Raw genomic sequence first — 22,133 nt, 5'->3', positions numbered from 1 at the left:
AGTGATTGCAATTATCCACTGCATTTCATCTAAAGTTCTTAATCCTCTAATTCAAAGATTTTTCTTTAAGATGGAGAGTGAGTATGCTCATCTTCTGCTTCCAGACGGTGTCTTAATTGCCCAGACGATGTCTTAGATGCCAAAGTATCCATCATCCGTTAGCTCACTGCCCATGTGTCCCCAATGAGATCCTTGCTTAGAGGCTCCGAAATGTGCCAACTTCGACGAAACTTATGTTTCCTATAGTATGAATTGCCCAGTGATCGAACGCACTCTGGACTCTGCTCCAAAATGAACCAAGCCACTATATTTTCTTCTCTCAATATTAAAGGCACAAAGGACAAAGACTTGTTAATTAATAAATTATTAGTCCATGACATAGTGTTCTTGCAAGAACGTCTTTTGATCAAATCAAACATTTCTAGCCTAAAGCGATCTTCTGTCCACCATTTTTTTTTCACAAGAGGCCAAGAAAACTAGAGCCCGCCCTTCCGGTGGTCTAGCAATTTTCTTCCGTTCCCCATCAAAGCCCTCTGTGATTCATTGTGATGATAACATCTTAGCAATTCAATGTGCCAGTACTACCTTTATAAACATTTACTTACCTTGCGATCGACATTCTATAGCATCGTTCACATCTTTTGGTAAATGTTGCTCCAGTTTAAAGTCTCTACTCGAAAGTCTACGTTTAAAATACCTAAATTGGGTTTTAGCTGGTGACTTTAACTGTGACATTCTCGGTACCTCCGATAGGTCAACCCTCCTACTAGAATCCCTTCCTAGCAGATATCATGTCGCCGATAAGAGCGTCCCATTCACGTATATTCATAACAGAGGCTGTTCAAAATCAAACTTGGATCACGTGATTACTTCCAGTTCCAGCTTATTATCATCGATTGTCAGGGTGGACGAAGAGAAGATTGATGACGATCACCGTATTCTTAGCTGTGATTTGCCCTGTGAGCTTTCTGGCCAAACGCTTTTGCCTCAGCCGAAGTGGCATTCAAAGCTGAACTGGGATCGTGCTAAGGTCCCCCTATACCTTGCTACGCTAACTACTTTACTGTCGTCTATAAAAGTGCCATAACACCTGCTGCAAACTTCAGTTTCATCGCCTTCATGTAGAGTTGACCTAAATTACTATTATTATCCAATTGTCCATTGCCTTAAATCAGCTTCCAAAGCTGCAGTGCCTGTGGATAAAGTTCAGATTGGTACTAGGAAGCCTAATTGGAACGTTGATCCTAAAGTAAAATGTGCTAAGCAAAGAGCCAAATTTTGGCTGCGTACGTAGATATCATGTGACCGACCATAGTCCGGAGCTGTGTTCTTTGTGAAACAAAAGTGTAAACCTGAATATAAGGCCAATTTGAAAACAGCACGCTTGAATTCATGGCCGGGCCCCACCGATAAGGCCTCCTGGAATAAGGTTACTAATAGTGAAAAATGTTCCCCATCTGCCCTATCTTGTCTCCAGCTAGCTAATTTTGTCGATCATTATAAGTGTGTGTTCGGTGTATTTAATAGTTTTCTTCAGTCTTTTTATTATAAATTGCTTATACCGCTATTACCATACCGTCTCCTGTAGTGTCACGTCCAGCCTGTAGCAATGTCTGATATTCACCGGGCTTTAAGAAAAATTAAGCGTTCAAATAGCCTTGATGGTGACGGCATTTTTTACCGATTTTTTGTTTATGATTGTCCTGCCCTACTTAACCGTCTACAAATATTTTTCCAGTCTTGCCTAGCACAGTCGCTTGTTCCTGATAGTTTTCTTTGTGGGCGTGTAATGTCTGTTCAAAAGCGAGACAAGGACCCCACGTCATGTGCAAATTATCGTCCCATTACAATATCGTGTTTTTTAAGTGAGTTGCTTGAACATTTATTACTACCAGAAATTGAGTCAAATTGTGATTTTATGCCTTTTCAATTTGGTTTTCGGAAAAATTTGGATTGCTCCCATGCACATCATGTTTTAAGCTGGCTCATGAAAGATGCCGTAAAAACTAAAATGTCTTTATACTGTCTTACTGTTGGCATTTCTGGGGCTTTCGACAATATTGTGCACTCTCAGGCTCTATTTTCCCCTGTGTGTGCCGGTGTTAATCCTTCTGTGCTATTTTTATTGTCTTCTTGGTATTCAAAGTCTGAAATCAAAGTTACCTGGAATGGCCAAATATCTGACTTGGTAAAAATTAAAAAGGGTGTTCGGCAAGGTGCCGTGTTGTCTCCTAGTAAATTTAAATGTGTGCTTGTATCGTGCCTGCGTCCCCTTAAAAGTTCTGTTTTTTACGGTAATATTGGTTGGTCTTCTGTTGCATATGCAGACGACGTTATACTTGTTACCCGGAGTCGCCGTGGATTGCTTTCCAATTTTACTATATTAACCAATGAACTATCTAAGATTGGACTGTTAGTTAATGCGTCTAAATGCGAGTTTATTTGTTTTAATAGCCCTTATACGGTCGCTCCATTCGTTGCTGGGACTGCAGTTCTGTCGTGTTCTTCTTTAGTTAGTTGGCTTGGTCTGTGTTTCGGCCCAACACTTTCCTGTACCTGTTCATCCCAAGTGAATCAAGCCATGAAAAATATATGCGTCGCTTACGGGAGAATATCCTCAAACAAAATTCGTTACAATTGCAGCGGTTTGTGCTTTATTCTTAACGCTTATTGCGTCCCTGTGCTTTTGTTTTTATCAGGCAAGGCTCATCTGTTTCGTAAGAAAGATCGCTACACTCTACTTGCAGCTTATTTCAGATATTGCAATTTCCTCCTCCGGCTTCCTAGATGGCACCGAAACAGAAAAGTCATTGTTCGACTTGGTTTAATAGAAGTGCCTTCTAAATTTCGGTCTTCCAGTGAGTGCAAAGAAAAGTTCCTAAACAAGCAGATTCTGCTCCAAATGCTCTTAAAATTGTTGAAGTGATCTTTTTTGGCTAATAAGTTTGCCGACCACTGTCCTACGCTATAGTTGCGGCACTTCTGCAGGAAGTACTATAATAAAAAAGAATATTACTATTTAATTCCCCAATTGAAGCCCTTTTGAATTGTAATAGTTGTGACTCTAATAATACACCCCAACCTGCTTAGGCTATATTTCGAACAAAAATACTAAAACACTGAAATTCTTTCTTTATGTTCAGCTGGATAGTTTTATTAATCAACTATTGGGTTTACTTCCATTGTTATTTCCATTTTTGTATTGTTTCTAAAAAATATATGTACTAGTTGAACGCAATTCCTTTGCAACCTCACAGTACTTTCGACAGGTCAAAAATACAGCTACCCATTAACAGGAAATAATATTTCTTCACTAGATGAAAAACAAGGGGAAAAAAATTAAAGCTGAATGTTGAAAAGAGAGAAGTAGCTATTTAAAAAAAGGAAAGTCAGCGGAGATGAAAATGGTAGATTTAAATTTAATAATAAGGAACTGAATATAAGTGAAAGAATAAAATGTTTGGGATTTTTTTCTTGGATAGTGGAAGTTTAAAGAGTCATTTTGATGAAATAATTAACAGAGGTAAAGTGGCCATATTTGCAATAAATAATAATGCGAATTATAAATCTAAAAATGCATAAAAGAATATTTACTACAACAATTTCATCTAGTGATACAATATGGAGAAGAGATTCGGGGTGGAGAACCAGCTCAGCAGTTGTAGTCTCACCAGTTCGAGTATTATAAAAGAATGTTTGGACTACATTAGACAACTCACTCACTGATTCTGAAAGTTGACATCAGCCCGTACTCTTTAAAGCTTTAAAGGTCCATTTTGATGATTAGATTTTGGTTGAAGCCACTTAGGAGAAATGAAGATAGACTAGTAAGAGCAGAATATGATAAGATGTTGAATAATGGTTTGGAAGTTTCTTGACCATTCCAAATTATTTCATTACTAGAAAAAGTGGGAATACCTTAGTTATAAATGATGGTCTTGGTCCTTATAATTCACCTATAGATTCAGTATTGAATAGTTCAAACAAGTTGAAAGCTGTCATAATACTATTTAACCAGAGACTTATGTTTTACCTTAAGAAGCAATGAATAAACGAAGAAAACCTTTTGCAAGATGAGCCTCATAGAAAATTCTCATTAGATCTATGTATTCCTAATAAAATAAAGAAATTGACGATTTAAATGGATATGTTGTTTCATCAGTGTATAAAAATAGCTGAAGAAAGGCTTTGCAATAAAAACTAAAGTACAATTGCAAAAACTGCGTCCTTGTAAAGGTTATTCAATCGATTAATAACAAAAAGATTTTAAATTTTCTTAGAAAATCTTGCAAAGTTTAACAATGGCTTGGTGAGAGTTTAAATTTGAGTGGCTTCAGGTAATCAACTCATACCGACTGCACTACGTGAGGGCATTGTGACGTGTGTCCCAAAAAAAGAATAAGGACCCTAAATATTCTGACTGTTATCGTTCCATTATATTTTGTTCAGTTATTGGAAAATTATTTGAAAAAATTCTTCTTTTAAAAATGTCAAACAAATGTGACCATGGAAATCATGAGTTTCGTTTTCGTGCAGGTCTTGGTGTTTGGAATGCATACGCAGTTTTCGTGTCTATTCTGGAGAGATATGAAAGAATGAAAGAACCTTTATGTGTTTGTGCAATAGATATTTTTAAAATATTTGATTCGATCCTACACTCCCAAGCTATTTTCGCACTTCTAATGAGTTAGGTAAGCCCATTTATTTGTGCCTCCCTGTGGTAATGGTATCAAAGCTCTTCTATACGTGTCGGCGTTGAAAATATTTATAGCAGCTGAATTTCTGTTTGTCACGGAGCAAAACAGGGCTCAGTGTTAAGTCCTGCAATATTTAATAATGCCATCTGCTGTACAATATCACATTTTCTTATCGAGCCATCTATCAACATAAGTCACCTTTCGTGTACAGATGACATTTTTGTGCTGTCTGATAATTTGACTGCAGGCTGCTGTGAACAGCCTTTATGCCAAGTTGTCTCACATCGGACTGTCAGTCGTTTCTGCTAAAACTGAATTTCTCTTTTCTGGTTGTCATCACCCTACTGATTCAAAAATTTAGTTTGGCCCTGATTTAATTTTTACCAATGGGTTTCTCAAGTAGCTTGGACCGGCATTTGGGACCTAGATTCGAGCAACAAAGTCACTAACAATAAATGTGTCGAAAGAGAAGTTGAGAAAGTCCTATGGACGTTTCTCTAGAGTTAAAGGTCAATTTGACCAGAAGCGCTTGGTTGGCCTTATAACTGGCTTTTTGCTCCCCATGTATTTCTTCTGGTGCCATTATGGAAGTTTTTCACCTTGTCAGAACTTCAAAAAATTCGGTCTCTCTTTTTCAAATTTTGTAAGTATTTTCTTCGTGCTCCTATTTGGTTCTGCAACAGTTTTATCTCAAAGCGTTACGGAGTTTTTGAGATATGTGGTGAGATGGACGTTTTAGAAGGCAGATTCAGACAGCGATCTGAGTCAGTTCTAAATTTTCTTTTGGGGTGTATTAATCGTTTGTGAGTCATAATTAGTGTATCTTTTAGGATTTGTGATGATGAATGTTTTTAATGTGTATATTTCTTTTCCATACTCATCTAAGTGTATTTTTGCATGTATAGAGGGTTCAAATAAATTATTATTATTATTATTATTATTATTATTATTATTATTATTATTATTATTTATATTATTATCATTTGTCTCGATTTTCATAGTTCTTCGCAGATTTTTCCGGAAATCATAGGAATGTGTTGCTATGAGCAAGTTAGTAATAGAAGCTGGTTGGCTCTGATGATTAGCGTCATTTCTGTCTACCTTGACAGAATTTGAAAATACTTGGATTATTCAAATTTTATTTTGGCTGACATATAGATAGTATAAAATTGACGGAAATATAAGTCTGAGTAGAACTACTGTCAGTTTTACGAGATCATGGGGAATCAGACTTTAGCATGCCCATAGTAAAGACACAAGCTCAAAACAGATATGCTGGCTGATTTTTTTTTTGTTTAGAGTGGGTGGTAATTTAAATATTTATTTTTCTGTAGTGTGTCATCAAGAAAATTATAACAATACGCTAAGCTTTTTAGAATAATGTGCTTTTTCATAAGTAAAATTATAACTAAGTAACTGAATTTAACTTAATTTCAATCGGCTAAACCAGTTCACGATACATGACCTGGTTTAGTTGAGTGACAAGTTAAAGTGTGTGAAATTCCCTGATGTAACTTTAACTTAAACAAAACTGATTTTAAATATGATTCATACATGACTTTTGATAGAACCTTGTTTAACTACTATACACTAGAAGGAAAACAGTAGGTAAATCAATAATTGCCAAAAAAATCGAAGTTGCTTTCATCAGTAGGAAAGGTTTAGGCAACAGTATTTGGGAGCACGAATGAGTTAAATGAAAGTATATCTTGAGATAAGTAAAGCATTTATACCTGTGAACATTTCTTAAACCCTTTGAAAACTATACCGAGAAAGTCCTGAAAAATACACTTGACCTGAAGAAGGAATAACTTATTTTCCACCGGACAGTAAGTTTGTTCATGGAAGTGTTTTGACCGTGGTTAGGCTGCATGAATTGAAATGTATCTATTTTTGTCCGTTGTATTTTGCAGGTTTTTCCCATTGTGATTCTATATATTTTTCCGATTTTGAAAATTCGTTTCTGGAAAGTGCTGTAAGTAAAGGAGCTATTGATACCACTGGTGTTTACTTCATCAGCCAGAACATGTACCATTTTTCAAGTGGCGGCGAACCTTCGAATTAATATTTCAAAGTTGGATGATATTTCCAAAAATAAACATAGACAAAGAATTTATCAATGTTTTCATATTTTCTAGCTAGGAGTTTTTGAACAAGTTTTGTATTAAAAGACAGAACTAGTTAATCAGGATTAATGCTGGGCTGTGACGGCGTCAAGAAAGTTAATAAAGTCAATTAAGCTGAAGCTTTCAAGGAACATCTTGGTAGATGTTAAACTAAGTTAAAACGAACAGTGAGGATGAAGATTGTCAAAAAGGTGACAAAACAATATCTCAGCAGTAGCATTGCATTATTACAGTAGGCTATAGCTTTAAATAACGAACTGCAGTAGCAGTACATTATTAACGTATACTTCCCATTATTAACTTCTACTTGTCAGGGTAAGTTGTAGCGGATTTTGAACTTGCCAAAAGATCTTGTGTGTATGCTTTCAGTATTGCTTCTACTGCTTCTGTAACTTGTGATGCTAAAGCAGAGGCGCCATTTGGGCCAAATATTGGGGTGGGCATGAACTCTATCTTGCCCTCCCCCTCCGACTCACTTCGTGTCGAGTAAGAAAAAATGTTTTTATTGGGTTTTGGCAGCACATCGATCGCATATTCTAAGAAAAAACACATTGAGACACACTGACCTCTAAGATTAATTATAACATCGAAGATCACAATCAACGAGGTTAAGTGATTAAACTGAAAGTGGAAAATTCAACCAGACTACAGGCTGGTATTCCTCAGCGAGAAACTTTCATATTTAAGTAAATAATACATCGGTGAAAGTAATCTTCATTAACATTCTGAGGGTTGTAACCAAAATCTCGGCTTTCCTTCAGCCATAATCTTTCAGATCAAATATATTTACAAAAAGGAAAAACATAATAAGAGAAAAAAAATTACAACACTCAAGGTAACAAGGGGAACCGCCGAAGTTTCATCTTTGCAAAATCGTCAACAAGCTGGACGTAGTACAATTTTTTACTAAATCCTTCTCTGCAAACATCAGAAAGAGGTGACTGAGACGATCGTCTCCTGTTGTAAACTGCAGGTAGTTTTTCACTATTTCTAGGCTAGTGAACAAACGCTCATTGCTCGCTGTTGTCACAGGAAGTGTGGCAGCAATACGAAGTACTTTAATTACTTCTGAGCAAGCCACTGGTAATGCCTGAAGATGGCCGACAATGTTTAGGAAGTTTTCCGGCTTTTTCTCCTCATCCAGCAAGAACCGCTTGGCAAAACCAGCTTGAGATTCGAGAAGAATGTCGTCGATATCCAGCTCGCCGTAAAGAGCAGAGAAACGCCTGAGCAACTCTGTGTCCCCAAGGGTCGTCAGGTAATTACGCTCTTTGGTTAATAGGCGTGCAGTAATTTCAAATCAATTGAACAGAATGGATTATGTTGGACATAATTGATTATTATGGCTAAAGGTATTAAGGTGAAACTTTTAAGGACGTTTAAGGGAAGTATTTAATTTAAACGAAACTAAACGAAAAGACGATATGAATGCTGGTTTTCAAAAGGGCACAAAAGCAATATCATAGGTGACGCTGCTCTATCATAGCTAGTAATTTCATTGAAACCTCTAAAGAAGCTACGTTGATTGAAAATTAAAAGATCTAGTATCCCTTTTAAGGGTCAAAAGTGATGCCCATAATTTTCCATAATTTGCCCATAACTACATCAATAGGGATATTGAATATGTCACCCCCCCCCCACACACACAGTTTTGCAATTGGCTCTTTATACTTTAAAACTAAATGTTGCTTTAAAACTAAATAAGAAGTTACGGTGTGTATGCTGGTTACCATTATTCCATCTGTGCTGGTTACACATCAGCAATATTCCAAGAACGAGTGAGGGTATTAAGGAGACAATTTAGCTATGTCGAAAGAGCGTAAATATATCCAGGTTGTCAAAGAGCATAGATAGAGTCTCTTGAGAATGTTATTAAGTTTAATTACCAAATAAAACAAAATTAGATAATACTATTTGTGTCAGCAATTTCCAAAGGATATATGTTATAAAAAATGTTGAAAAAGTTTTTTCCAACATAGAAATAGCAAGCTAAACTATGGATTCTTTCAGAAAGACCGAAAAGATATAAAATATTGTAAATAAAAAAGAACAGAAATTAATTTAAAAAACTTTTCCACAAATTAAGTTTTTCAAAGAAAACTAAAGAACTCAATTAAGCCGAAAATGAGCAGAAATAAAATCGGACAATCTACCAAGCGTAAAACTACCAAAAATCACCATTAAAATAATGAAACCCGAAACGAACAGTAATTGCAGTAAATTACCGAGTCAAGTTCAAAACAAGCAGACATTAACATGAGCAGGTGTGACAACCCCCATGCCTTCTCAAGACCAGAGCATGATTTACACTCTACTGAAAAAGCATACGTATTAATTCCAAGAAATTCCTTAAAATTCTTAATAGTTTTGGATTTATTAAGCTAAAAAAGTTACAACATTTAAAATATATTTTTAGAATGTATTTTAGAAGGAATTGTTTCTAGAAATTGCGTTTTTTAGTAGACTGAGTGCAAATGCATGAATATTATTTAAAAAATGGTCTGTTTTGCATGTGATTATTTATTTTTTTCAACCCTCTTTGGCAGCGTACTAGCAATAATATACAGCATCAACCCGAAGAGTATCTCTACAAATGTAATGATGGTATTGCTGGTTTTTGTTCATCTCTCATAAATTCACTGCCCCTTTAAATTCATCACCTTCGGGTATGGCCCTCTTAGCCCATCGGTCCATTCAGCCCAGCGCAAATGTCTTCGTATGTCAGTGGAACAATAATACCATATCTGATATGTTGATGCTATTCGCTCAGTTTTTTTCCTCCTGAATAAATTATTAGTATTTTGCTTCTTAATTAATGTCCTTTGTTTATTAATGAGAGTCGGTCTAACTACAGACACTGCGGCGCGTGGTTTCTTTGACTTCTCGCGGTTTGTTCCTTGGTTCAGTACTATCAGTTGCGAATGTAAACTGGTCGTGAGACAAATGTATGAGAAAAAGGTTTTAAAGCATTAATTAAACAGCTGATGTAAAAGGTAACTTGGTATTCTTTAATGTTTAGAGAATAAAACAATTAGACCTGGGTAAACGTATCGCAGTTCATATAATTGACTGACCAATAAAGTGAACGTGCCATTCGATGCCTTTTTTTTATGTTCTATACGAATATAATAATCGCTTTTACCGCAAATTCAAATTTAAGAACTTTTTGACCTAACTATAAATAATTTCGGCACTGAGAAAATGTAGTATTATTTTGTTGAAAACGACCGATATCTCATACTTTAATTGAAAATCCATCATTTTTAAGAACTCAAAAGGGGCTTAAATTTGAATTTGCGATAGAAGCAATTATTATATTTGTAATGAGCATAAAAAAGGCATCGAATGGTATGTTTACTTTATTGGCAAGTTAATTATATGAACTGTGATACGTATACCTAGACTTGTCGCTAGTGCCACCTAAAATAATTTTGTAGCTCACGTTTGAGTTGATTTATTTGCTTCACCTATTTCATATGTAGCTGTATACAGAGTTCCAACCTCTGGGGAACTAATAATTTTACTAGTGGGATCTGGTACATAATAAATTGTTTATATTTAAGATCCATGGTATAATAAAGTATATTGGAAAATAAAAAACATTTGACACCACAGAATGAATTCTAAGGTGTTCGCATTTTTTACGTGCTTGAGCCCCGATATCCCCTTTCCTGCGCACATGAAAGGAATGAAGAAAAAGGGTTAAAAGCTGGTATCTCGCAGTGGTGGGCTTGTGGTCCTTCCAAAATCGTGAGATATTCTCCACATTTTCATGAAATTTTTGCATCCTTCTTTGTTTTTTTGATCCCCCCCCCCTCCTAAGAAAAATTGCGTACTTGCCCGATTAAACCAAGAGACACTTGGCTATATTGTTATCTGAACTTTCAGGGTCCTAGCTTCGAATCCCCACTCCCGAAACGTTTGTCCGATTCGTAAAAACGTATAAAAATGAATATAAATTTTCTTATTTATTTGTTAAAGTTTTTTCTAAAACCCCCTGAAAAAATCCTTTTGTACCCCTACCCCTGGAAAAATATTTGGATACAGCCCTGATATATATACATATATATATATATATATATATATATATATATATATATATATATATATATATATATGTATATATATATATATATATATATATATATATATATATATATATATATATATATATATATATATATATGTATATATATATATAGACACCACATTTGACAACCACAGAATGAATTCTAAGGTGTTCGCATTTTTTACGTGCTTGAGCCCCGATATCCCCTTTCCTGCGCACATGAAAGGAATGAAGAAAAAGGGTTAAAAGCTGGTATCTCGCAGTGGTGGGCTTGTGGTCCTTCCAAAATCGTGAGATATTGGAATATATATATATATATATATATATATGTATATATATATGTATATATATATATATATATATATATATATATATATATATATATATATATATATATATATATATGTATATATATAATAAATAAATTCTGCCAATATATATTTAATAAATTCTGCCAAATAAAAGAGATGGCAAGGCGTAGATCACACTTTTTTTGAAAGGGTAGGCTAGCCATTAATTTGTCATTGGAGACCTGACTCGAAAATCAACCATAGAAATTCGAATTAAGTCCAAATGGATATAGTTAAACGTGTCTGGGACAAGTAATACTTAACTCCTCGGCTTTTAGATCAGGTAGTTTTCGTCGTTTATTAGGAAGATTTTCGACGTACTTTGCATTGGTCATTAAGATGTGACTTCTGACTAACCAATAATTAGTATTCGTCAGTGTAATTTTTAAGGAAATACTCGGGTGCTTATTGGAAGGCTTATACGTTCTGATTTTCTGCCCATTTTTTCTATTCAAATTTTGAGTATCAGCTTGATTTTGACCTTGAATCATTATTTTTTTAAAGCTCTATTTAATTTAGTAAAGTTTGCTATCAACACTCAACTTATACCCCCAAATTATCGAAAATGCGTAACAGATGTATGTGTACAATCAAGGTATGCGGTTTGGCGCCATGCTTTCAGATTGAAACAATTTCATAGTAATTTCGGGTTGAAGTTCGGTTAAAGTATTGCACATTCACATTTGATACACTGGTCATGATAAACGCGGTACCATCAAGGTAATTTGAACGTTCTAAATGTCGTTAAATACATGACACATGGGAATAACTCTAGTGGTCAAAAACCGTTGCAAAGTGTAACCGTTGAGGTGTAAGTTCATTTTAGGGGGGGCTTATTCTAACCTCTTCTGGCTGGAAAGATTCAGCTCGACTGACAGGATTGAAGGATACCTCAATTCATTGCGAAACAGTTTTAAATAATTAGAAATGGATATGACTGTAGACAAGGGATGATCGTCTATTTTGAGGCGGGGTTTTGCCCCCTTCCCACAGGAAACACAAGAAAGGATGCAAAGTACGAAGTTGGCAGTTAGCACGTGCGAATTACGAGAAGTGCCAAAGTTAAAAATTACGCAAAATTATCATTTTGGTATTATTCTTCGTAAATATAACAAAGTGTTGTGAAGCACAAAAAAAAACTGTTAATAACTGTGCAACAGAACAAAGAAAAAAAAAATAGATACCAAAAAGCACGTATTTCACGACATTCAGTAGAGAATTAAATAAAAAAATAGTTTTTTTTTTAACTGAAAGTAAGGAGCGACATTAAAACTTAAAAAAGGAACAGAAATTACTCCCCGTATGAAAGAGGCTGTTCCCTTCTCAACGCCCCGCTCTTTACGCTAAATTTTGACTCTTTCTCTCAATTCTACTTTATTAAAAGGCAAAACACTTTAGTGTAAAGAGTGGGGTGATGAGAAGGGAACAGCCCCTTTCACACACGGAGTAATTTCTGTTCGTTTAAGTTTTAATGTCGCTCCTTACTTTCAGTTAAAAAACTATTTTTTCTTTTAATTTTTGGACGTTTTTAAATTAATGCATGTTTGATTTTGGCTCTCCGCACATAAATTATTAAAATGAAATTTGTATATTAATTCTTTTTTTTGGCTAAATGGCTTTCTCTTAGTTTTGATCAGACGATTTTGAGAAATAAGGGGTGGGGAAGGAGGCCTAGTTGCCCTCCAATTTTTTGGTTACTTATAAAGGCAACTAGAACTTTTAATTTTTAACGAACGTTTTTATTAGTGAAAAATATACGTAACTTAATAATGAACTTACGTAACAAACTTCTATAGTCTCATATTTTTATTATGTATATGAGGGGGTTTGTCCCTTCGTTAATACCTCGCTCTTTACACTAAAGCTTAAGTTTTGGCCCAATTCTTTAAGAATGAAACCTGAATCAGAAAGGCCGTAGAATAAATAGTGGAAATTACTAAAAATACTTTAGCATAAACAGCGAGGTATTCAGAAGGAGAAGAACCCCTCATATGCGTAATAACATTTGTTCGGTTTAAATTTTAATGCTACTCCTTACTTTCAATTAAAAACTTTTTCATGTTTAGTTTTTTCATTGTTTTTTTTTATAGTAATGCTAGAAAATCCTGCCTCCTTTTCATTCAATATATCTTCCCCCATGACATATTCCTCCAAGGAAAGATCCTCCCAAATAGCCCCCTCCCCTCGACTCCCCCCAACCAAAAAAAAATCCCCCTGAAAACGTCTGTACACTTCCCAATAATCATTACTGTGTCAAAATTTATAACTTGCAGCCTCTTCCCCGGGGACTATGGGGGAGTAAGTCATTCCCAAAGACATAGTTATTCTGGTTTTCGACTATGCTGAAAAAAATGGCTATCTCAAAATTTTGATCCGTTGACTTTGGGAATAAAATGAGTGTGGGAGGGGGCCTACGTGCCCTCCAATTTTTTGGTCACTTAAAAAGGGCACTAGAACTTTTCATCTCTGTTAGAATGAGCCCTCTTGCGACATTCTAGGACCACTTGGTCGATACAATGACCCCCTGGGAAAAAAACAACAACAAAAACAAACAAATAAACACGCACCCGTGATTGTCTTCTGGCAAAAAAAAAAAATCGAAATTCCATATTTTTGTAGATAGGAGCAACTTTTGTAGTAGGATTCTCTGATATGCTGAATGCGATGGTGTGATTTTCGTTAAGGTTCTATGACTTTTAGGGGGTGTTTTCCCCTATTTTCCAAAATAAGGCAAATTTCCTCCGGCTCGTAACTTTTGATGACAAAGACTAAATTTGATAAAACTTATATATTTGAAATCAGCATGAAAATCCGATTCCTAGTATCGAAATTCCGTTTTTTAGAGTTTCGTTAACTATTGAGCCAGGTCGCTCCTTACCACAGTTTGTTACCACGAACTGTTTGATAAATTGGCTTGGATAAACAAAAAACTTATCCACCTTCCATATTAATTAAATTCAAGGTATAGTGGGAGAGATTGAGATTACCCCATAAAAGTATCCCAGGATCCCTACACTAGAAAGGTTTAAAGAAAAACAAGAAAAAATGGGTCTTATAGCCCGAAACATACTTTTTCTTAAACGTTGTGACTTTGGGCTTGCAGTTTCAACTAAAGATGAAAAAGAGGCCGACAGAAAAAAAAAATCGAGAAACCCTGGATTACAATGCACAACCCAAAAATATAATTGCTTAGAGGACCAGGTTATTATTACTCGCAGTTCTTTGCTTCCTTGCACTTTTACCATATGTAATACCAGGTTTCGGTTTGGAACTAAAACTCCGATCTGTAAGAATTAATTTCCCATTTGATTTTGTCCTTGTTCATTTGTTTCTGACAGAGCGTTGAGAAAATATTTGAATATGTTTTTGCATTCTAGTTGAAGACTGGTTTGATGTTTATATTTGATTGTTACCTTTGATGCGGTACTTAGTAGTTTAAAATATTCTAGTTTTCTTTTCAGTAGTGTTGGTTCGTAGACCAAGTGTTGGTGAAATACTCATAAAGGTTTAATCACTTAATAAAAGTTCATTCGTCTCTATTACCTTTCGAGAGAAAGGGAGTATAAAAATTAATTTTCTATGGGGCAGTTTCGGCTCTCCGTAGTTTTTTACATCAGTGGTCGACTAAAAAGCAGGCATAATGTTTCATGCGAATGAGGTATAGAGGTTAAAACTTGTATATACTGGTATGAAAATTGTGTACAAATCTGGTTTGAAAAGTAGAAAATAATAACGAGTGACATGCATAGAAAATGCCCTTTTTCATGCCGTCTTATACAATCTGGACCAGGTAATTATTCTTTTTTTTGCTGTCTTATGCAATTTGGAAAACGATCTTCTGAAAATTTGGTTTAGTCCTACATGCATATAGTTGCAGATATTTTTTTTTGTGAAAACAAAACATTGTTCATCTGACAAATCGAGGTGTCAGGATACATAAAAGCTATATTAAATAGTATAGCTTATTTTTTAAATATAACTTTTGATCTTTTTAAATAATGCCGCGAAATCCGGCTCCCTTCCATGGAAGGTTCCCTTACCCACAAATTTCCTCCACGAAAAGATCATCCCACGTTATCCCCCCACCAGACCCCCTGTCATGGCGCTACTTAGGACACGTTATCCGTATGGCGGAAGATATACTCCCCAGAACAGTATTTGAGTGGTAACCAGAGGGAACCTGAAGAACAGGAAAGCCAAGAAATACACTTTGTTGTACATACCAGCGGGACTGAAGTTTATCAATTCGACAGTCCAACCCAATGGGAAGACGTCTGGGCAGCAGCACATATGAGGGATGATTGACGGTGTTTTCTGGATACCCTGGGTGCCTCTGGTGGCACAGGAGGAACTAAGGTCTAAGGTAAGGACTTCCTGCCTCTCCACCCCGAAAAATATAACCTATACCTATACTATATGTAAACATTAGGCCAAGTTCATAACTTGCAGCCCTTCTCCAGGGATTGTAGGGGGTCAAGTCATCCTCAAAGACATTGTTACTAAATCTGTTGACTATGCTGAACAATATGGCTATCCTAAAATTTTGATCAGGTAACTTTGGGGAAAAAGGGACATGGGATGGGGTTAGCTGCCCTCCAATATTTTTGGTCACCTACAAAGGCCACTGGAAGTTTTCATTGTTTATCAAATGAGCCCTCTCCTGATCCTCTAGGATCACTGGTTCGATAGGATTACCTCTGAAAAAAAAAACTACAAATGAGCAAGCATCCGTGATCTTTCTTCTGACAAAAAGTTTAAAAATCCATATTTTTTGTATATGGCACCTTAAAATTTCTACAGTAGTGTTCTCTGACATGCTGACTCTGATGCTGGGATTTACAGTAAGATCAATTGATGTTTTGTGGGTTTTCCACCCTTTTTCGAAAATTGGACAAATTTTTTTCAAGCTCGTAACTTTTGATGGGTAGTATTAAACTTGATCAATTTTATATATTTTGAACAAGTATCCAAATCTGATTCTTTTTATGTATCTATTTTTTATCTAATAGTTTGGCTGATTTTAAATATATAAGTTTCATCAAGTTTAGTTTTAGCCATTAAAAGTTATGAGCCTGAGAAAATATGCCTTATTTTAGGAATTTAGGGAGAAATACCCCTTAAAAGTCATAGAATCTTAATGAAAATCACACCATCAGATTCAGCATATTAGAGAACTCTAATGAAGAGGTTTCAAGCTCCTATCGACGAAAATTTAAAATTTTGAATTTTTTGCCAGAAGACAGATCAAGGATGCGTGTTTATTTGTTGTTTTGTCTTTTACTTAGGGATGATCGTATCGACCCAGTGTCCCTAGAATGTCGCTAGAGTGCTCATTCTAACGGAAATTAAAGCTCTAGTGCCCTTTTTGAGTGAATAAAAAAATTGGAGGGTATATAGCCCCCCCCGCTCCCACGCTAATTTTTTCTCAAAGTCACCAGATCAAAATCTTAAAATCGTAATTTGTTCAGCATAGTCGGAAAACCTGATAACTATATCTTTAGGGACGACTTAATCCCCCACAGTCCCCGGGGGAGGGGCTGCAAGTTACAAGCTTTGACCATTGTTTTGACCATTAATGTATGGTTATTGGGAAGTGTACAGACGTTTTCAGGGGACATTTTCGTGTCGGAGAGGGGGGGGGTTCAGTCGGTGGGAGGAGGTTACGTGGGAGGATATTTCCATGGAGGAATTTATTTTGAGGGAAGAGTATTTCCATGAAGGGGGCGCAGGATTTTCTAGCACTGTTTAAGAAAAAACAATGAGAGAATAAATAAAAAAAGTTTTTTCAAGGAAGTAAGGAGCAGCATTAAAATTTAAAAGAACAGAAATAATTACTTATATAAGGGGTTCGTCTCCTCCTCAATACCCGGCTCTTTACGCTAACGTATTTTTAGTAATTTCAACTATTTATTCTATGACCTTTATGATTCAAGGGTCATTCTCAAAGAATTTGGACAAATTTCAAGCTTTAGTGTAAAGAGCGAGGTATTGACGAGGGGGAAAACCCCCTCATATACGTTATAAAAATGAACAAATATAGAAGTTCGTTACGTAAGTTAATTCACAAGTTACGTATATTTGTTACTAATTAAAACGTTTGTAAAAAATAAAAAGTTCTAATTGTTGTTTTAAGTAACCAAAATTTGGAGGGCAACTAGGCCTCTTCCCTCACCCTTTTCTTTTTATCAAAATCGTCCGACCAAAATTGAGAAAGCCATTTAGCCAAAAACAAAAAATATGCAAATTTCGTCTTAATGTGCGGTGAGCCAGAATCAAAACATGCATTAATTCAAAAACGTTCAGAAATCACATAAAAAAACAAGTTTTTTAACTGTAAGAACGGAGCGGAATTTTTGAGATGGCCATTTTGTTTAGAATAGTCGAAAAACCTAATAACTATGTATTTTAGGACGACTTAATCCCCCACAGTCTGCAAGCTATGAAATTTGCCCATTGTTTACATATAATATTGGTAACTGACGAAGTATAATGACGTTTTCAGGGGTATTTTTTATGGTGATGGTCGGGGGGTGGGTCGGGGGTTACGTAAGAGGATCTTTCCATACAGAAATTTATCATGGGGAATAAAATTTCCCGCATTATTTAAAACAACAAAGAGAAATTAGATAAAAAAGAGAAGTTTTTTCAACTAAAAGTAAGGAGCAACATTAAAACTTAAAAAGAACAAAACTTATTGCATATAGAGGGGGTTTGTCCCCTCCTCAGTACCTCGCTCTCCTTGCTATAGTATTTTTGGTAATTTCAAAAGAGTTATTTAGTCTAATTAATTAGCCTTTGTGGTTCTGGGGTCATTCTTAAAGATTTAATATACGAATATAGAAGTTCTTTACGTAAGTTAATTTTTAAGTTACGTATATTTATTACTAATTAAAACGTTCGTAAATAAAGTTAAAAGTTGTAGTGGGCTTTTTAAGTAACCAAATAAATCGGAGGGCAACTAGGTCCCTTCCTCCGCCTCCTTTTTTTCAAAATCGTTCGACCAAATCTTTGAGAAAGCCATTTAGCCAAAAAAAGGTAAAGTTAATATTCGAATTTTGTTTTAATTATTCATGTACGCCGATCTAAAATCAACGCCTGCATTAATTCAAAAACTTTCAGAAATTAAATAAAAAATGCTTTTTTAACTGAAAGTAAGGAGCAACATTAAAACTTAAAACGGCCCCGCTCTTTACGCTATAGTTTTTTATTGTTTTAAAAAGTAGAGTCGTGAGAAAGAGTCAAACTTTAGCGTAAAGAGTGGGACATTGAGGAGGGGACAGGCCCTTTCATATACGGAATAATTTCTGTCCGTTTTATGTTTTAATATCGCTCCTTACTTTCAGTTAAAAAACTGTTTTTTTTATTTAATCAAGAATCAAGAGTTTCGGTTAATATTGAACCGCATGGCTCCTAACTTACAATACGTTTCCAAGAATTGTTTGATTAGTTGTTATTTCCTTGACAAATCTTAATGACTGAATGATTTACAATGCTTATGAAACACAATTTCTTTGTAAATTAGTATGAATGTGCTTAAGAATTGGTAACGTCCGAAATATTTTTTTTCTTCGTTTTCCCACGGAGCAAAGGGCTATTGAAGTACAAGAGTTAATAATCATTAATCATCTTGAGTTAATTAACTGTACAAATTTATCGAATCTATGTGGACAATTATTCATAGTTGCCCATTGCTTATTAGATAGAATATCTTAATGACAGTTAAAAATACGTGACTATTTTATGGCGTCTATAAAGTTTTCTTATTTAGCTGTTTCTCATGGTAGAATCGCAGTAATTCTCTGATTAATCGTTATTATAAGGAGATACTACCACTGGAACATGATTGGTACATGCCAGGGACAAAAGAAGAATTATCATTTTCGTAGGCTTACACTCTCTCCGATCCTTACGGAATTAAATAAAAAAAAACAAGTTTTTTTAAATGAAAGTAAGGAGCGACATTGAAACTTAAAACGAACAGAAATTACTCCGTATATAAAAGGGACTTTTCCTCTTCAACGCCTTGCTCTTTACGCTAAAGTTTGACTCTTTCTCTTAACTCTACCTCTTAAAGCAGTAAAAAACTTTAGTGTAAAGAGAGGGGCGTTGAAGAGGAAAAGCCCATTTCATATACGGAGTAATTTCTGTTCGTTTTAAGTTTTAATGTCGCTCCTTACTTTCATTTAGAAAAGCTTGTTTTTTTATTTAATTTCTGGACGTTTTTTAATTAATGCATGTTTTGATTTTTATGGATAAATGGCTTTCTCATAGTTTTAATTGCAAGATTTTGAGAAAAAAGGAGCGAGGGAGGAAGCCTAGTTGCCTTCCAATTTTTTGATTACTTAAAAAGACAACTAGAACCATCAGATTCAGCGTATCATAGAATCTTATTGTAGGAGTTTCGAGCTTCTATCTACAAAAATGCGGAATTTCGTATTTTTTGCCAGAAGACAAACATTATTTAAAAAGCAATGAAAAAATAAATATGAAAAGTAACTATTGGTGTCAAAATTCCATTTTTTAGAGTTTCGGTTACTATTGAGCCGGGTTGCTCCTTACTACAGCTCATTACCACGAACTGTTTGATTAAATAAAAAAACAAGTTTTTTAACTGAAAGTAAGGAGTGACATTAAAACATAGAACGAACAGAAATTACTCTGTATATGATAGGGGCTGTTACCTCCTCAACGCCGCGCTCTTTACGCTAAAGTTTTTTACTGTTTTAAAAGGTAGAGCTGAAAGAAAGAGTCGAACTTTAAGATAAAGAACGAGGGGTTGAAAAGGTGACAGCCCCTATCATATACGGAGTAATTTCTGTTCGTTCTATGTAGTTCGACTCTTTCTTTCAGCTCTACCTTTTAAAACAGTAAAAAACTTTAGCGTAAAGAGCGCGGCGTTGAGGAGGTAACAGCCCCTTTCATATACGGAGTAATTTCTGTTCGGTTTAAGTTTTAATGTCACTCCTTACTTTCAGTTAAAAAAACTTGTTTTTTTTTTAAATTTAATTTCTGAACGTTTTTGAATTAATGCATGTCTTGACTTTGGCTCTCTGCACATGAGTAATTAAAAGAAAATTTGCAGATTAATTTATTTTTTTGGCTAAATGGCTTTCTTATAGTTTTGATCAGACGATTTTGAGAAAAAAAGGAGCGGTGGAGTAGGCCTAGTTACCCTCCAATTTTCTGGTTATTTAAAAAGGCAACTAGAAATTTTAATTTTACGAACGTTTTTATTAGTTAAAATACATGTAATTTACGAGCTAATTTACGTAACGAACTTCTAAATTTGTATGTTTTTATTACGTATATAAGGGGGTTCGCCCCCTCGTCAATGCTTCGCTCTTTACGCTAAAGCTTAAATTTTGTCCCAATTCGTTAAGAATGACCCCTGAAACACAAGGCCGTAGAATAAATAGTTGAAATTAATAAAATTACTTAAGCGTAAAGAGTTAAGTATTAGGAGGAGGTGAACCCTGTCATGTACGTAATAATTTCTGTTCGTTTCAAATTTTAATGCTGCTCCTTACTTTCAGTTGAAGAAACTTTTTCATATTTATTTTTTCATTGCTCTTTAAAAAAAATCCTGCGGCCCCTTCATGGATATTCTACTCCCCCATGAAAAATTCCTCCATGGAAAGTTCCCGCCGTATAAACCCTTCCCCTCAAACCATCCCCCAACCAAAAAAATCCCCCTGAAAGCGTCTGCACACTTCCCAATAACCATTGCTATGTGTAAACACTGGTCAAAGTTTGTAACTTCCAGCCCCTCCCACAGTGACTGTGGGAGAGTAAGTCGTCCCCAAAGACAAAGTTATTAGGTTTTCTGACTATGCTGAAAAATGGCTATCTCAGAATTTTGATCCGGCGACCTTGGGAAAAATATGAGCGTGGGAGGGGGCCTAGGTGCCCTCCAATTTTTTGGTCACTTAAAAAGGCCACTAGAACTTTTAATTTTCGTTAGAATGAGCCTTCAAACGACGTTCTAGGACCACTGGGTCGATACGATCACCCTTTGAGAAAACAAAGAAGATAAAATTCTAGTTAATTGACTTCTTGTTATCTTGGAAAGGGTTTAGGTTAGGAAAATAAAACTTTCAGGGGTGGGTCTACAGGCTAAAGTATGTCCTGGGAAGGTATGTTAAAGTACCCACCTCCCCTCCTTCTCCTTCTAGAGCGCCCTGAAATTTGCCTACATGACAGGTCTATACCTATTGAAATTCTGACAAAACAACAGTTTACCTTAATTCTCGGTTACTAGTTGCTTTTTATCTGCCTTTAGTTCTGAAAATGCAATTCCTGTTATTTGAGCAAAATTTTGAGCCATATCAATGTTTATTTTTTTCAAATTTAGAAAATGTATTTGCATATCTTTAAAACCTTATAAAATGGAATTGAGCAAAGTTATGAAACTGAAAAAATTTTTATTGTACTTCAATTAAGCAGAACATCTATTTTGCAAGGTTTCACTTTTATAACACACATATTTTTAAAGGTCATCAAAGGTCAGGGCCCTCTAGAGGGAGAAGGAGTGGAGGTAGTTGCTTCAAAATACCTTCCCGGGACATACTTTAGTCTGTAGATTCATCTCTGAAAATTACATTTTCCTAGCCTGAACCCTTTCTGAGATAGCAAGAAGTCAATTAACTAGAATTTTACCAAAAAAACAAATAAACACGCATCTGTCTTGTCTGCAAAAAATGTGAAAGTCCACATTTTTGCAGAGAGGAGCTTGAAACTTCTACTGTAGGGTTCTCACACAGGTATAGTTCTCTGATACGCTGAATCTGATGGTATGATTTTCGTTAAGATTCTATGACTTTTAAGGGGTGTTTCTCCCTATTTTCTAAAATATGGCAAATTTTCTCAGGCTCTTAACTTTTGACGGATAAAT

General features: G+C 35.3%; 1 protein-coding gene across 1 annotated transcript in view; it reads left to right on the top strand.

Annotated features, from left to right (window-relative positions):
• The first annotated feature begins 9,736 nt into the window (after window positions 1-9,736).
• Window positions 9,737-22,133, top strand: part of LOC136038704 (uncharacterized) — a 211,762-nt gene continuing 199,365 nt past the window's right edge. The window contains exon 1 of the mRNA XM_065722024.1: window positions 9,737-9,816. The gene's annotated coding sequence lies outside the window, so the exon portion shown is untranslated. The remainder of the gene's footprint in view (window positions 9,817-22,133) is intronic.

This window comes from Artemia franciscana, chromosome 18 (genome assembly GCF_032884065.1).
Source record: "Artemia franciscana chromosome 18, ASM3288406v1, whole genome shotgun sequence".
NCBI classification, from domain to species: Eukaryota; Metazoa; Arthropoda; class Branchiopoda; order Anostraca; family Artemiidae; genus Artemia; species Artemia franciscana.
The sequence above is the reverse complement of the archived record's forward strand: the minus strand, read 5'-3'. Positions and strand labels throughout refer to the sequence as shown.